Raw genomic sequence first — 16,678 nt, 5'->3', positions numbered from 1 at the left:
CCAGAGCTGTTGTGAAGGAAGTTGTCAAGGAAGTGAGTCTGTGCTTATACAGGACCTCCCACTCTCACCTACCTTCAACCAATCATGTCAATGCAGAGCTATATGGAGCCCTCCGCATTGTTTCAACATTTGAGAGGAACACTGCAATGTGGTACGGAGATCAATTTGGCCTCTGCGTGCCTCCCGAAGCTCCACAATTGCATCACACCATCCATTTTGCGCCTCCGGCCACATTTTCGAATCAAGCATAAATTGAATTTAAGTCGCAGAAGGTCTCACCTAAGTGTGCGTGTGTGTAGTGGGAAGAGACTGCTCCTTGTGCTCACTGGGCGCCTGCCAGCCTGCTAGCACAGCCTAGCACTGGCTCGCCCAAACCCTTAAGGGAACCTAAGCATATTTAACAAGACCAAAATATACTTACTATGGGCATTTGTGTTGCTAAATGAAAACATGCTTGCGTTGGACGCCACTTTGATGCTCAATGGGGTAAAATGCAACACGAGAAAGTAGAAAAATAACCTTTCATGTCCATGACTGGGAATGTCTTGAATGAGCACTGAGTATTGGCATTGATGAAGGCATTGAAAGGTTCTGATATCAAAACTCAGTTTGTGGTGTAATTGAGGCGTTAAAAATGTTTCCTCAATGGACAAAGAGCTATTAAGATTAGTCAACCAGCTATAAAGTCCCAGTATTTAAACCCACACCAATCACTGACTGACATCCAGCCACATCTTCTCCATCCTCCATCCCTTCCTTCCACATATTGATACATTTTTACCAATACAGTGATGTAGTGGTGACTGGAGAAGTGTGTATACTCTAATTTTGTCCAATTCTTTTTTAGAGTAGCTACCCTTTAATTCAAGTGTGCAGGCACCTAGTACTGTTGTTTGATTAGCGTTGTTTTTGTAGCACATGAGATGGAGTTTGCAAAAGTACGGCGTAGACCATCCACCATACCAATGTTTCAACTTGTTTCAATGAAACAAAGATTTGTGAATTACCACTACCCATTTCATAATGTTGACTGTTAGGTGCACTTTGGGCTGGTTCCTTGAACGCTGGACACAAAATAATCTTGGACTTACTCCGCTGAAGGACAAGAGAGAGTGTGAGTGAGTGTCTGTGAGGAGATGAAAAGAGCAGCTGTGCCTGTGGTTCCCCACAGGACTCCTCTCCACTCAGGGGGATCTGGAGGCCGATTAGGGATGGAATCCTTGTGGCCTTTGTCGTTGGGGGTGACAGGACCCAGAGATCAAGGGTCAGTCAGCCCTCACAGATGGGAGTCAGTTGACCTCCTCTTCTAGAAGTTGGACATTGTGGATGGATAGCAGATATATAGATGGATAGATATACCACACTGGTGTTGAACATTGCAACCCAATCTGAAGTGATTTGAGGTCCCACTGGGCACAAACTGGTTAAATCAACATAATTTGTTTTTATTTAACTAGTCAAGTCAGTTAAGAACAAATTCTTATTCACAATGATGGCCTAGGAACAGTGGGTTAACTGCCTTGTTCAGGGGAAGAATGACAGATTTTTACCTTGTCAGCTCAGGGATTTGATCTAACAACCTTTCAGTTACTGGCCCAATGCTCTAACCAGTAGGCTACCTGCCGCCCCAAAATCTGTCAAAGTATTGTGACGTGGAATGTATGTAGAAAACACATTGGATTTGCAAAAAAACAATGTAAACTGTTGTTTTGAGGATGAAATTTCGACAACCGGGAGTATGTCATCATTGTAACCAATTTTCAACGTAGACAACACTTGTATAAAATATGATGGATTTGTATCTTTGAAACAACGTCAGATCTTCAACGGTTATTTACTATATGTTAATGATTTAACCCTACAAATTAAACATGCTAAACTTGGTGTTGAAGTTGCAGACATATTTCTGAGACTTGTTGTGTGCTGATGAAATAGTTATCTTTGATGAGACAGAAGATGACCTCCAGAAAATGTTGACTTTTGTTAATTTATGGTGTACTAAATGGAGACTAGTGATAAATCAAGAGAAGACCCAGATTGTTCATTTCAGAAAGAAGGACGTGTAGAGAAGTGCACACAACTTTTATTTTGGTACAACCTCATCATTCTACACTGGGCTCTACAAATACCTTGGTTTCACTCTGGATAAACACATGACCTTTGAAGATCCCATTAGATCACTAGCGGATGCTGTAGGTAGAGCCTTGGGGTCAGGTTTAAACCAAATGAAAATATGTGAGGATCTTGGTTACTGTGCTTATTCTCAGCTGTATAAATCCTGTGTCTGTCCAGTGATGGACCATGCTGCTGGAGTTGTGACAATGTTCAAAACAGAGCAATCTGCTGCTTCTTGGTGTGCACAAACTGACTCCAAACCTGGTCATCAGTGGAGATATGGGCTGGTAACCATGTGTGGTTAGACAAAAAGATGACATGGTACGTCTATAGAACAGACTGATAAATATGCCAGAACACAGAATCACAAAAAAAGTGTTTGACTGGGACCTTACGCATAGATATCAGTGGGCTAGAGCATTTTTATAAATGTTGTTGTGAAACTGATTTGCAGTGTACACTGAGTGTACAAAACATTAGGAACACCTACCTACTATTGCATTGCACCCCGTTTTGCCCTCAGAACAGACTCAATTCATCGGGGCACATGGACTCTACAAGGCGTCAAAAGCGTTCCACAGGGATGCTGGCCGATGCTGACATGCTTCCCACAGTTGTGTCAAGTTGGCTGGATGTCCTTTGGGTGGTGAACCATTCTTGATACACATGAGAAACTGTTGAGGGTGAAAACCCTCTCTCCAGTGTAGTCCCCTTCAAAGGCACCTAAATATTTTGTCCTGCCCAGCGGTGAGTATATGCAGGTATACGCCGTATACCCAGTCATTTTTCAGTGAGCAATCCATATACTCACTTCTTAATCCCCACTGATATGTATCAAAGTAGTGTGGTGCAGCTATGCACTCTATCAATTAATAGGGCTGATGGAACAGATCGGAATGTTTAGTTTAACATTTTTATAAACTATAATTTCTCACCTTTTCAGCTCAGTAGCTCATAGTAGCTCATAGGCAGTAGGCCTATGCGTGAATGCTCCAAAATACAATTTGGGGAAAAAACTGTAAGCGGTTTCATGGACAGAGATCAAATCAAATTGTATGTGTCACATGCTCCGAATGTAGACCTTACAGTGAAATGCTTACTTACAAGCCCTTAACCAACAATGTTTTAAGAAGTTTTAAGAATAATAAGTGTTAAGTAAAAAATGGATAAGTGAAAAATAGGATAGAAAGGTGACAAATAATTAAACAGCAGCATTAAAATAACAAGCGAGGCGATATACAGGGGGTACCGGTACAGAGTCAATGTGGAGGGGGTACCGGTACAGAGTCAATGTGCAGGGGGTACCGGTACAGAGTCAATGTGCAGGGGGTACCGGTACAGAGTCAATGTGCAGGGGGTACCGGTACAGAGTCAATGTGCAGGGGTACCGGTACAGAGTCAATGTGCAGGGGGTACCGGTACAGAGTCAATGTGCAGGGGGTACCGGTACAGAGTCAATGTGCAGGGGGTACCGGTACAGAGTCAATGTGCAGGGGGTACCGGTACAGAGTCAATGTGCAGGGGTACCGGTACAGAGTCAATGTGCAGGGGGTACCGGTACAGAGTCAATGTGCAGGGGGTACCGGTACAGAGTCAATGTGCAGGGGGTACCGGTACAGAGTCAATGTGCAGGGGGTACCGGTACAGAGTCAATGTGCAGGGGGTACCGGTACAGAGTCAATGTGCAGGGGTACCGGTACAGAGTCAATGTGGAGGGGTACCGGTACAGAGTCAATGTGCAGGGGGTACCGGTACAGAGTCAATGTGCAGGGGGTACCGGTACAGAGTCAATGTGCAGGGGGTACCGGTACAGAGTCAATGTGCAGGGGTACCGGTACAGAGTCAATGTGCAGGGGGTACCGGTACAGAGTCAATGTGCAGGGGTACCGGTACAGAGTCAATGTGCAGGGGGTACCGGTACAGAGTCAATGTGCAGGGGGTACCGGTACAGAGTCAATGTGCAGGGGGTACCGGTACAGAGTCAATGTGCAGGGGGTACCGGTACAGAGTCAATGTGCAGGGGGTACCGGTACAGAGTCAATGTGCAGGGGGTACCGGTACAGAGTCAATGTGCAGGGGGTACCGGTACAGAGTCAATGTGCAGGGGGTACCGGTACAGAGTCAATGTGCAGGGGGTACCGGTACAGAGTCAATGTGCAGGGGGTACCGGTACAGAGTCAATGTGCAGGGGGTACCGGTACAGAGTCAATGTGCAGGGGGTACCGGTACAGAGTCAATGTGCAGGGGGTACCAGTACAGAGTCAATGTGCAGGGGGTACCGGTACAGAGTCAATGTGCAGGGGTACCGGTACAGAGTCAATGTGCAGGGGGTACCGGTACAGAGTCAATGTGCAGGGGGTACCGGTACAGAGTCAATGTGCAGGGGGTACCGGTACAGAGTCAATGTGCAGGGGGTACCGGTACAGAGTCAATGTGCAGGGGTACCGGTACAGAGTCAATGTGCAGGGGGTACCGGTACAGAGTCAATGTGCAGGGGGTACCGGTACAGAGTCAATGTGCAGGGGGTACCGGTACAGAGTCAATGTGCAGGGGGTACCGGTACAGAGTCAATGTGCAGGGGGTACCGGTACAGAGTCAATGTGCAGGGGGTACCGGTACAGAGTCAATGTGCAGGGGGTACCGGTACAGAGTCAATGTGCAGGGGGTACCGGTACAGAGTCAATGTGCAGGGGGTACCGGTACAGAGTCAATGTGCAGGGGGTACCGGTACAGAGTCAATGTGCAGGGGGTACCGGTACAGAGTCAATGTGCAGGGGGTACCGGTACAGAGTCAATGTGCAGGGGGTACCGGTACAGAGTCAATGTGCAGGGGGTACCGGTACAGAGTCAATGTGTGGGGTCACTGGTTAGTTGAGGTAATTGAGGTAATATGTACATGTAGGTAGAGTTAAAGTGACTATGCATAGATAATAAACAGAGTAGCAGCAGCGTAAACGAGAGGTCTGGGTAGCCCTTTGATTAGCTGTTCAGGAGTCTTATGGCTTGGGGGTAGAAGCTGTTAAGAAGCATTTTGAAGAATTCTGGTTACGGGACGAGCAGAGGCTTGAATTTTGTTTCAGACAGGGCGTGTTTGAGATTGCTTAGTTTGTTCACAATGCCTGGAGGAGAAATGTATTGTTTGTGTAGTGTGGCTAGATGGTATCTGTACTTGCCATGGTTATTGTATGTATATAATTTGTTAAAAGTTATTTTATTTTGAATACAAGGAAAATGTTACTGTGTTTACTAGTGTCTTGTAAGCCTGTGTGGGCTGGGCACCGGTAGGTGTATGACACTTAAATAAATAATATCAATCTTTATCCACTATCAGAAAAAAACTAGAGGCTATGCAGCACCTCCTACTGGAGAGTTGGTCTACCTACAGCTACCTACCCCAGGCCAAACCCGAAAGACGCTGGGCCAATTGTGCGCCGCCCTATGGGACTCCCAATCACGGCCAGATGTGATGCAGCCTGGATATAGGCCTAGGGTCTCAAGCTTGGGTTGATTTCAAATGAAATATTCAAGTTAATAATTTATATGGTGATTCATGTCTCCATCTCAAGCCAAAACCTAAGTTAAAGAATAGGACTAAATCAAATCAAACTTTAAAGTGCATTTAAAATTTGATTCGGTCCTATTCATTATCTTAGATTTTTGGTTGAGATGGAGATGTGAATCCAACATATCAATTCATCATTTTAGAAAAACTGGACTTAAAGCAGACTAAAAGTCAGTAGCACAAAATATACATCTCCTTCAAAGGTTGATATTTGGATGGGTTGACAGCCAAACACAATTCAACATCCCCTTTGCAATACAGTAAATAGCCTATTAACAAATTATATGTTTGATTCACGTCTCCAACTAAACCAAAAGTTAAAGAATAGGATTAAGCTAGTGGCACAGATTTAACTATCCAAGCATTAGATACAACTGCTTTAAATGTTGATATTTGGTTACATTGTGAACAAAACACAATACAATACGACTTTTGTAACATTGTAAATAGTCTAAAGTTGAGGCTATCTTAAAAACTAACGTAACAGTATTTATTCAACCTTAAAATTAGTAAAACATCCATGGCCACAGGTTACTGTAACTATAAAAATATTCTTATGTAGCCTAATCATAGAAAGTGTGCATGTTCAAGATATCATGCAAAGGTCCCAGGTCTGTGGAGAGATTTTCAGTTGCTATAATAATCTGTTCAGAATCTTGAACAGCATTAATCACTTGCACTATGTACTTTTAATGGAATCTTAACTGCAATCCAGGTAATTTGGTTGTACAATTAGATGAAACAGTGATAACACATTAACTCATTGTATAAATACAAAATATCTGACATTGTATTCCCATTTGAACTTTGTTGTGCTTTTAGATGGTTGAAAGCATAGTGATTACACATTGGGAATTCAACAAACTTCTGGCTGTCTTTCTGAGTGGGTGAATAATGGTTGAAATCTCATTGAGCAACGTCTCAACCGATTATAACCCACATTTCCACATTGAAATGACGGCGTGAGCCCAGTGGGGTGTATTAGGCACCAGAAACATCAACTCAAACAATACATGCAGATATTGTAGCTTCTATGACCTAGAGTAGAAAGACAGATGAGTAACAAATCATTTATTCTTAACAAATAAGACAATAACGTATTTATGTGAGAACTGGGAATGCTTTAGAGGAAAATATCCACAAGCCTCAAGTATTCTTTTTTAGACAGGTCGTCTCTGTTGGCTGGTCAAACAAAACCAGAAAAAGTTGATGTTTCATCCTCAAGCAAACAGTTTGAAATGATAAGTGTCTCTAAATATTTGAAGAAGAAAACATATGCAGTGTGTTCCCAGGGAACATTTCCATGTGGGGCTCATATGGGTCAATGAAGGGCTGTTCCATGGATCACATGAGGGAAACTCAACAGTGACCCACAAAGTTATCCTCAGCATCCATATTAGCCTCAATTTTAAACCAATTGGGTACCTGCTAAGATAACCAATTAGAGCCCTTGCCCAGTGGAAACTAATTTAAAACCCAGGTGGGGCCCACCTGGACATGTTGGCTGGGGTTGTTGCTTGAACATCTCAATGTGGTGGACATATGGTGCATTGACGACCAACAAGAGAAGACAAACACACCCAGGTATAAGGGAAGAAGGAATGTCGTTCTGGCTCTGGGGTTCCAAATTTTTTTCCACACGTGCAAAGAAATCTGTGTCGAGTCCAATTGGAGCATCTCCCCCCACTGTGCAAAGCAATTATAATCAGTCATTAATAATAACCCTAATTTAAGAAATGTATCCCAGATAAAGAAAAAAAGAGAAACCACAGATGATCAATGTTGGATTAGTAATAAAAGTCTCAGTAGCAGTTGTGAGGAAACAACCCTTCCACATCCATAAATGGTAAACTGCCATAAAGTAGGCTGTGATTGAGTCATTAGTAACTCTAATAAAAAAATGTAGCCCAGAAAAGGAGAAAAATGAGTCAAAGCAATGGCAGATCAGTAACAAGCATCTCAGTAGCAGTTTGAACCATAGATGGCAAACTGCCATTAACAAGAGTATGGCAGGTCAAGTCCACTGGTGGTTATTCTACAATGTCTTCCTGCAAGCCCAAACTTCAAACGCTGGCCTGGAACAATGAGAATTCTGACTGGGCTTCCTGTTTCCTCCGGGGCTTGTGAAGTTCACAACACCAACAGCGAATGAAAGCTCCTCAGTGATGAAATCACCAATCCGGGTCAGAATGTGATTTTTGTCTCTCTCCCTCGCAGAGAAAAATTGTTCAAACACTGAGCAACAAAGTTTCTTGTAAAAACACCACCATCAATTTGATTTCACAAATTTTACAATATCTCTAGGATAGAAATCCCAGGCCTTGGCTACATATAATCCTACAATTTATCCCAGGTTCTAGTTTCAAAGTTCACAAGCTTTTTAAAACCATGGCCTTAGAAGCATACTGGGTTCTGTGAATGCCTATTATCTTACGTTGGCATATTTTCCCCATTTTGTGTTTAAACTCATTACCACTGTGTACCTTCGGCTGCTAATCCCTAAACAAACCGAGAGGGAAATCCCAAATCCATGTCCCAAAGAACTCCCTCCGTCTGGATTAGATTAGTGAAGAACACCGGCGAATCGAATCAGACTGCAGCAACACAAAGCAGGGATCAAAAGCTTAGTACTGAGACAGAGCCCAATAGGCTACGGCCAGATCTCAAGATTGCTATTGAAAGGTAGAGGAAAAGTGTAGACTGCAAGGGCCCTCCTGGTGAAGAGCTGAGAAGCTTTCCTTTTCACATTTTCAGCGTATTAGGCCATACAACGCACTGCAGCAATGTTAAATAAAAAGACTGTTGTCTGATTCATTGGTGGCCCTGGCCTGCAGCATGTGTACTACAGTGAATAGTTTACCATCTATGTCTGGCATGGTGGTTAAAGAAACGTAAACTCTGTTGCAGCAACAAAATGAGTGAGGAGATTGCGTTCAGAGACATCACAGAAGTTGCTCAATGACAGAAGTTGCTCACGATCCACTTGTGCAGGGCGGTAGGCAGTCAGGCAGCAGACACGGTGCAGTCTAGAGGAATTTGTCCCACATTTTCTGTCTCTCTTTTTCAGAGGATCTGCACACAGAGTTTTGATGTGGCACGTTGCAGTCTACTGACCACAGTCCTGTGGGAAACCACATGAGACTGGCGTCACTTGGGGCTATAGCAGCTCATCCATATGAAAAGGGAAATAACAGTCACATCAGCACTATTCACTAATGTAAAAACACTATGGTTTGTATGCTTCACAAGAAAAGGTACAAAAACGTCTCCACAAAACAATTGTTGTACTACATTTGCTTCCAGCTCTAAAACATCTCCCGAGACAGTGTACATTACATCTCCATGCCAGTGGCGCACAACAGAAAAAATATGTTATCGTACACTACAGGCGGACTTTGGAAGTCCACGCATGTTCTTTAGCCTGGTGACATTTACCTATGCTAAAAAGGCTGGTAAAACACGAGGGACTGCAATCCAGCCAGTATGACCAGAGGCAGGTTTTGAGGATTACATTCTGAGAGGATTGGAGAATTCAACATGCCATGCTAAACACAGTCCAACAAATCACAGCTTCAAACTGCATAAGACAATATCAAATCTGGTACATTCCTGCATCTTTTACATTTATGTTGGTATATTAATATGATTGGATATATAGATTTTCCTTTATACTTTGAAGGGCTGTAGGAATTCGCTCTGGAGTAAGGCAGCAACAGAAACTAAACACATCAATGAAAGGTATTTCATTTCACACATATATTTTTGTTGACAAAGGAAACAAATCTTATCAAACACAAAATGTACCTTGTCTACTATTGCTGCTCAAATCTCACAGTCAGAAAACAAACACTGCTGGTAACCAATAACAAATAACGAAATATGGAGTTGCAAATAAAATAATGAATATTAGAAAATGCCACATAATTGTTTTTTTTACGATAATACAAAATCAATGAGTTGTCACAGTTCAGAACTGAAAATCTTGCCCCCTTGCGTTTTGTTGTAGATCTTGTCGATTGGCATTGAATTTCCCTGTCAGTCATCTGTAGCTAGAGCTTCTTCAGCTGTTCCTCCAGCCTCTTCACCACAGCCTCCTTCTCAACCAGCCTGAGCAGAGCAGAGGAGACCACACCTATGTTTAAATATTATTTGAAATCATTTCAAATTATTGATATGTGCTTGACTGAGCTTGCTTGACTAAATTTGACCAAGAGAATGGCCTCAAAACGGGGCAGCAGGGTAGCCTAGTGGTTAGAGCGTTGGACTAGTAACCCAGGAAGGTTTCAAGTTCAAACCCCCAAGCTGACAAGTTACAAATCTGTCGTTCTGCCCCTGAACAGGCAGTTAACCCACTGTTCCTAGGCCGTCATTGAAAATAAGAATTTGTTATTAACTGACTTGCCTAGTTAAATAAAGGTTCAAATAAAAAACAGACAAACCACCACTGCTGGTGGTAAAACAATGGAGGCCTAAACAAGCATCTCAGTAGCAGTTTGGATCAACCCTTCCACATCAATTGTGGGTAAACTGCCATAAAGCTGGATTATGAAAGGTCATGTCCACTAGCTGTTATTCTACAATGTTTTCCTGTAAACGAGGAACTGTAGGGGTCAAGTGCACTCACTTTCAAGTCCTATCAGTTCCTTCCTTCTTGTGTTCATTTTATGCCTCTTTCAGCTCCTTCTTGGTCACATCCAATTGCTGCTGCTTCTGTGCAATCTTGAACAATAAAGGGACAATGTTAGACTGTGTTTCAACAAAAATAAAAAATAAATCACAATATTGTAAAAGCTGCATAGAGTATTTTAAAATGGCATAAGAATGGCACTACTAGCTACTACATAAATCTGAGAACGGAAATATTCCAGTTACCTTGCCCTGCATGTTTTGCATGGATTTCTCAAAGGTATTGGGTGCTGCCCTCTGGTGGTTACAGAGAATGGTCACAGCTCTGTTGGCTCGGTTATAGCACAGCAGACTCATATCAGCTGAGGAGGAAAACAACAGGCACATCTTTCATTGGTGTACTCTCTTTACTATAAATCTGCATGTTTCAGAGATTCATGTAGTCATGACACGGAGAACATTTGAGTAAAAAATAACGCAAAGTAAGACCAACGAGGGTCAGGTATGTCACAGAGAAGAGCTGAGAATTCTTGTCAACTATTGTAAACTAGATCTTCAACAACCTGCACTGAGTGTATTGATGTTGGAATAGAAAGTGGTCTAACCAGTGGTGAGCTTGTTGAGCCGCTCTTGCAAAGTGGTGGAGGCGTTGAAGGTTCTTGGCTGTTAGCCCCGGCATGGACTGGTCCAAGCTTGTTCAAGTAGGTGGTCTAAGAACAAACAACAACCACATTTAACCATATCTGCTGAGGTAGATAAGGATACTGAATGAACCACATAGCTAGTCGTTCTTTGGTTACACTCATTTCCCAGCATTTGCTAAGCATGACCTAAACATGAAAGAACCAGGTACACTGGGTCTTCAACTTATGTTTATTCTATCAAACACGTCGTCGTCAGACTCCTTGTTTTCCGTGAACAGCTTCAGGTTCTTGAAATCATGTGTACAAATAATATGTCTGTGAACATTAGATGGATGTTTAAGCCCAACTTAACAATACAGGGGAATGGATACAGAACAGTTGCTAGACAGTGCTGCTCACCCTGCCCTCCACAGGCATAGTAGCATCATGGAGTCATCATAGTAGCAGATGGAGTCTTCGCCCAGGAAGTCCAACTCCACCATGAACTCCTGGCCTCAATCCTGCTGGTGCAGGGTGATGTGTCCCACTCTCAGAGAGCAGCAGCGCACAGCGTTGGCCATCTCATTCTCCTCCTTCTCATCCCCCACTCGCAGGGCCAGCTACATGCACAGAAAGACACACACACACGTTAGTGAGGGAGATATGACTGTTCTCCATTATGTGTTTAAGGTTAACTGAACAGGCTTGCACTTTGTTAACCACACTGATGATAGTTGTGAGGTCTGTACCTTGACTATAAAGTAGAGTGCCACTCCTCTCTGTCTGGTCTTCATCTCCCAGGGCTTCCAGTCCTCGGTACAGCCTCCTGATGGTTGTCACCTTCGGCTTGCGTTTACAAGCCACCTCGTACTTCTGCCAGTCCTTCTCTCCCTGAGCACAGAGAGGAAGACTTCTGAGTTTATGGCTTAAAATAATAAACTAGAAATATAATAGAATTTGAAATGTATTATATTTACTGGGTTCAGTCTTCAGGCTCTTCTCAAAAGTTTGGGTTTCTAAGCCTTCAAATATAATTTAATTCATAAATATCTGGGTTTATCAATATCCAAATATAATTATTTTCTTTCACAAAAGTTTGAGTTTCCATATCTTTAAATATTGTTCATTTTTGTACACAATAAAACACCACTGATATGTTTAATTAATTAATTAATTTTAATTAAGGAAAGTGGGGAGAAAGGCTTTGTACCTTAAGTCTGGAGCTGGGTTTGAACATGATGTACTTGAATTTTCCCTGGACGTTCTCCACCCAGGAGGCCAGCCAGGTCACTGTGTCATCATGCTGCACCTTCCTCCCATTGTCATCCATAGGGGCCACTGGTATCTTAGCGCCTATGGAAAAGCAACCAAAACACTTTATTTCAAGCTTATTGCCTTTAGATCGCTAATTCAGTTTTGGGAGCAGCATAAACTTATAGGAATATTGTTTGTTCTGTATGCTCTACTGCTCACTTGCTGCAGTTGATGGTGAAGTCCTCCCGCTAGATGCTCACTTTCAGCTTGTTCATCTTGGGATGTTCTCCCCTCCAGTGGAAAAGCCCTGTGGGCTCCACCCGGAAGTTACCAATCTTCTCCCTGTGGGCTCCACCCGGAAGTTACCAATCTTCTCCCTGTGGGCTCCACCCGGAAGTTACCAATCTTCTCCCTGTGGGCTCCACTCGGAAGTTACCAATCTTCTCCCTGTGGGCTCCACCTGGAAGTGACCAATCTTCTCCCTGTGGCCGTCCAGCACACAGAAGCCGCAAGCCTCCGTTAATTATTCTATATATTTTTCCCTTCAGACCTGATCGAGGGAAAAAACAAAGGTTTCCACAAGGGTTGCAATGTTATTGCTCCCCCTAAGAATATATTTAAAGTTTGGGGACTATGTAATCAGTTACCTGTTTGTTATTTTGTCATGGCTTTCTTCTCCTCCGACTTCTCCAGAAATGATTTCTTGATGTGCGTGAAATCAAACTGACAGCTTCTTCATCTGCTCCCTCTCCTCTGCTGTCATTTCCTGTTTAATCAGTCTCAGGCTGTTTTTTCAATTTAAATCAGTGATACTAACCTCTCTCTAGTCTGTAAATAAGTTATCTTGGAAGGCACTCTTTGTTGTGTACTCATGGTCCAGCATCTTGGCGTAAAACTAGGCTTACGCCACATTATTAGGTAATGGTTCGTATTCTGGTGGGAAGAGTGGGCCTTTGTGCTTCAACGTTGTTAATTTCTTCCCATTGTTGAAATGACCTGCTTCCCACCGGACAATAAGCACATCACAATTTGGTTACAGCACAGAAAGCCACAAAATGTTTATGCAGGTTTAAATCCAACTCAAGAGATAGACACAATAAAGACAAATACAACACATCTCTAGATGCCAGGCCAGATCTAGCTTATGTAGCTAGCTAGCTAATGTTACCCCTTTTCATTGACAATGTGTGGCTAGTTAGCTGGCAAGAATCCTTCTTCTAGTTAACTAACTAGCTAGAAGAAAATTATTCACATTTTTGGTATTTCCCTTTTTCACATCAGTTTCTTGTTTTATTGTTATCTGTATTATACCATATTAGAGTTGCTTTTGGAACTACAGAGAAAATGAAATAAAAACTACTTTTGGAATGACTACTGAACAATACTGAACAATTTCAAAGATTTTATTGAGCTACAGTTGATATAAGGAAATCAGTCAATTGAAATAAATTCATTAGGCCCTAATCTATGGATATCACATGACTGGGAATACAGATATGCATCTGTTGGTCACAGATATCTTTAAAAAAAGGTGGTGGTGTGGATCATAAAACCAGTCAGTATCTGGTGTGACCACCATTTGCCTCATGCAGCGTGACACGTCTCCTCCACATAGAGTTGATCAGACTGTTGATTGTGGCCTGTGGAATGTTGTCCCACTCCTCTTTAATGGCTGTACGAAGTTTCTGGATATTGGCAGGAACTGGAACACGCTGTCGTACACGTCGATCCAGAGCATCCCAAATATGCTCAATGGGTGACATGTCTGGTGAGTATGCAGGCCATAAAAGAACTGGGACATTTTCAGCTTTGTTTAAGAACATTTCATTCTCTGGAAACAGCTCTGGTGGACATTCCTGCAGTCAGCATGTCAATTGCACACACCCTCAAAACATCTGTGGCATTGTGTTGTGTAATAAAACAGCACATTTTAGAGTGGCCTTTTGTCCCCAGCACAAGGTGCACCTGTGTAATAAGCATGCTGTTTAATCAGCCTCTTGATTAACCACACCTGTCAAGTGGATGGATTACCATGGCAAAGGATTAACGCTCCCTAAAAGGAATGTAAAACAATTGTGCACAAAATGTGTGATATATATGCTTTTTGTGCATATGTAAAATTTCTGGGATCTTTGATTTCAGCTCATGAAACATGGGATCAAAACTTTACTTGTTGCATTTATATTTTTGTTCGGTGTATTTAGTGGACAGCAACAGATGTTTTCAAAAAGAGTTCCACGTCTATACCTATGGGCACAAGCACTATTCATGACACAAACTGATCACACCCCTCTTGTTGGTAGAGAGACATTCTTGCAGGTTTAAAGCATATTTCCTGGATTCTAGTAATTTTGCCATGTCTAATGTGTATTCATGTGATTTAAATGGCTCAAACACTACAATAAAATCTATGGGCTAAAAAGCTTTAGCTGACATGGGCTAATGGATCTGGACATTTCTGACAAGCAAAAAATAGCTCTAAGGTATGCAATGACTTACATGATAAGAGAAAAACTGATGATGCACTAACCAATTTCGAAATTGCTCTTTGTGCATTCTAATATTACAACATTCATGAGTGAGTTTGAAAGCTGGACTGAGATCCTTAAAAGAAATGCGCACCTTCTAGGGGGCACGCCCCACATTTTGGGAACCACTGCACTTGAGAATAGCAACAACCATACACAGAGTATGAAGATTTTTTTACTGTGGAACATGAAAATTAATGTTGTTCACCTGTTAGTTTACAAACTTAATTAAAAATAAAAAAAGTATCCTTTTCCGTCCCGTGGTGTCACTTTTTGCTACTTTTAGATTTGCGCTACATTGACATAGCAACGGGTGAGAAACGACATAAGGTAAGCAACACATCACCAATCACAAAATATTCAAGCTAAAACATTTCCTGTATCACTTTTCTCCCATCGGATTCATTTTCCTTGGCAGAAATATTGTTGTTTAAGTCAATGTCATTGCAAATAAAGAACACCTCATCACCAACATACTGTATCTTACTCTCTGTTTACATTGAAGTTAGACTTTACTTTTGGTGTGAATGATTTCAGCATTAGAAGAAAAATGTACTCCTTGGTGATGCATCCTGCGAGAGAAAGACAGAGAAACCCCATTAATAAACACCTACTATTTTCTGCTAATACGGGGATATGCAATAATTGGGCCTGTGTATATCATGCTATAGTCTTTGATCATACCATGTCTACACCGTTGGTCTCCAGATCTGCATGGCCACTCCCCAAGACAGATTTTAAACTCCCCGAATTGATAAAGGATAGACAGAATAAGTCACACGCTCACAAATGAAGTATAAAAGGTGACCACTGACTTACATAATGAAACAGAGCACATTGGAAAATTATACTACACCCTTCATTGTGAATGAAGACATGTAAATTGGAGATTGTAATTAAAGGTGCTTCCACATAAACCCTGTATGTAAATGTATCTGAAGAGACTGATCTGCTCACCTTGTGATTTCCGGCTCCTGCAGAGGTTTACAAGGGTGTTAAGAACTGGAGTGCTTCGCCTATGAAATCAAATAACCATCAGATGTGTGTGTGTGTGTAAGTGAAGTGACTGGTCCATGTTACCTTGTGCTTCCTCTCAGTGTCCTTTTTCCTTCCTCTTTTCCCCCATTCGTACTCCTCTTCCTGCATTGGACCATTGGGAAGTGTGACTTTTCACAATAATAAACCTACCTAATGGATAAGCAACACTCTACTAACTTGTCATTGAGAAAGATAAGCACCATGACACATCACCAAAGTTACACCCATTAGATCTAGGATCATGTGAACCTGCCCCAATCAGCATGACAACCGGAGCATTTCTAACCCAGGACCAGGGGTAAAGCAGGGCCAAGTTGAGGACACCCATCCCTCTTGGATGATGATGCTGTTCTTTTCCTGCTGTATGTTCTGGCTCGACCATGTCCTTCATTGTCTTCCAGTTTCATTACTCAAGTTAGACTGTACAAATGTAGATGTGGTGTTGACAATTAGTCAATTACAAATATTGTTTTGTTCGTGACATGTTTAATTCAGACCATTATCAACACAAACGATGTCGAATTACGTACGGATGGTTCTTGTAGATCAATAAAAAATCAAACAAATTAAATCACGCTTTGATTGACTGATGGGAGTGATTGACATTCGCTGAATAAACTGTTTAATTAGATTGTCAGAATAGTTTTGTTTCGGTAGACAAACATTATCCAACATATCATAAAGTATTTGCATGCTTTACCTGTAAGCAGTTATCCTGCAGGTGTTCATAATGTTTTAATAATGTTTACACTTAGTGGATAATAATAATAATACCATGCAGCAGACGCTTTTATCCAAAGCAACTTACAGCAAACTTATTGGCTGGTCCTGGGAATCGAACCCACAACCCTGGTGGTGCAAGCGCTCTACCAACTGAGACTGTATGCTTGCATGTCAATCGATGCAAGCATAGTCTGCACAAATCACAGCTA

General features: G+C 42.1%; 1 pseudogene; it reads right to left on the bottom strand.

Annotated features, from left to right (window-relative positions):
• Positions 1-9,343: 9,343 nt before the first annotated feature.
• On the bottom strand, positions 9,344-15,854 carry LOC115131046 (DNA topoisomerase 1-like; annotated as a pseudogene).
• Positions 15,855-16,678: the final 824 nt, after the last annotated feature.

Source organism: Oncorhynchus nerka, linkage group LG6 (assembly GCF_034236695.1).
Source record: "Oncorhynchus nerka isolate Pitt River linkage group LG6, Oner_Uvic_2.0, whole genome shotgun sequence".
Taxonomy (NCBI): domain Eukaryota; kingdom Metazoa; phylum Chordata; class Actinopteri; order Salmoniformes; family Salmonidae; genus Oncorhynchus; species Oncorhynchus nerka.
This window is presented reverse-complemented; position numbering and strand designations above follow the sequence as displayed.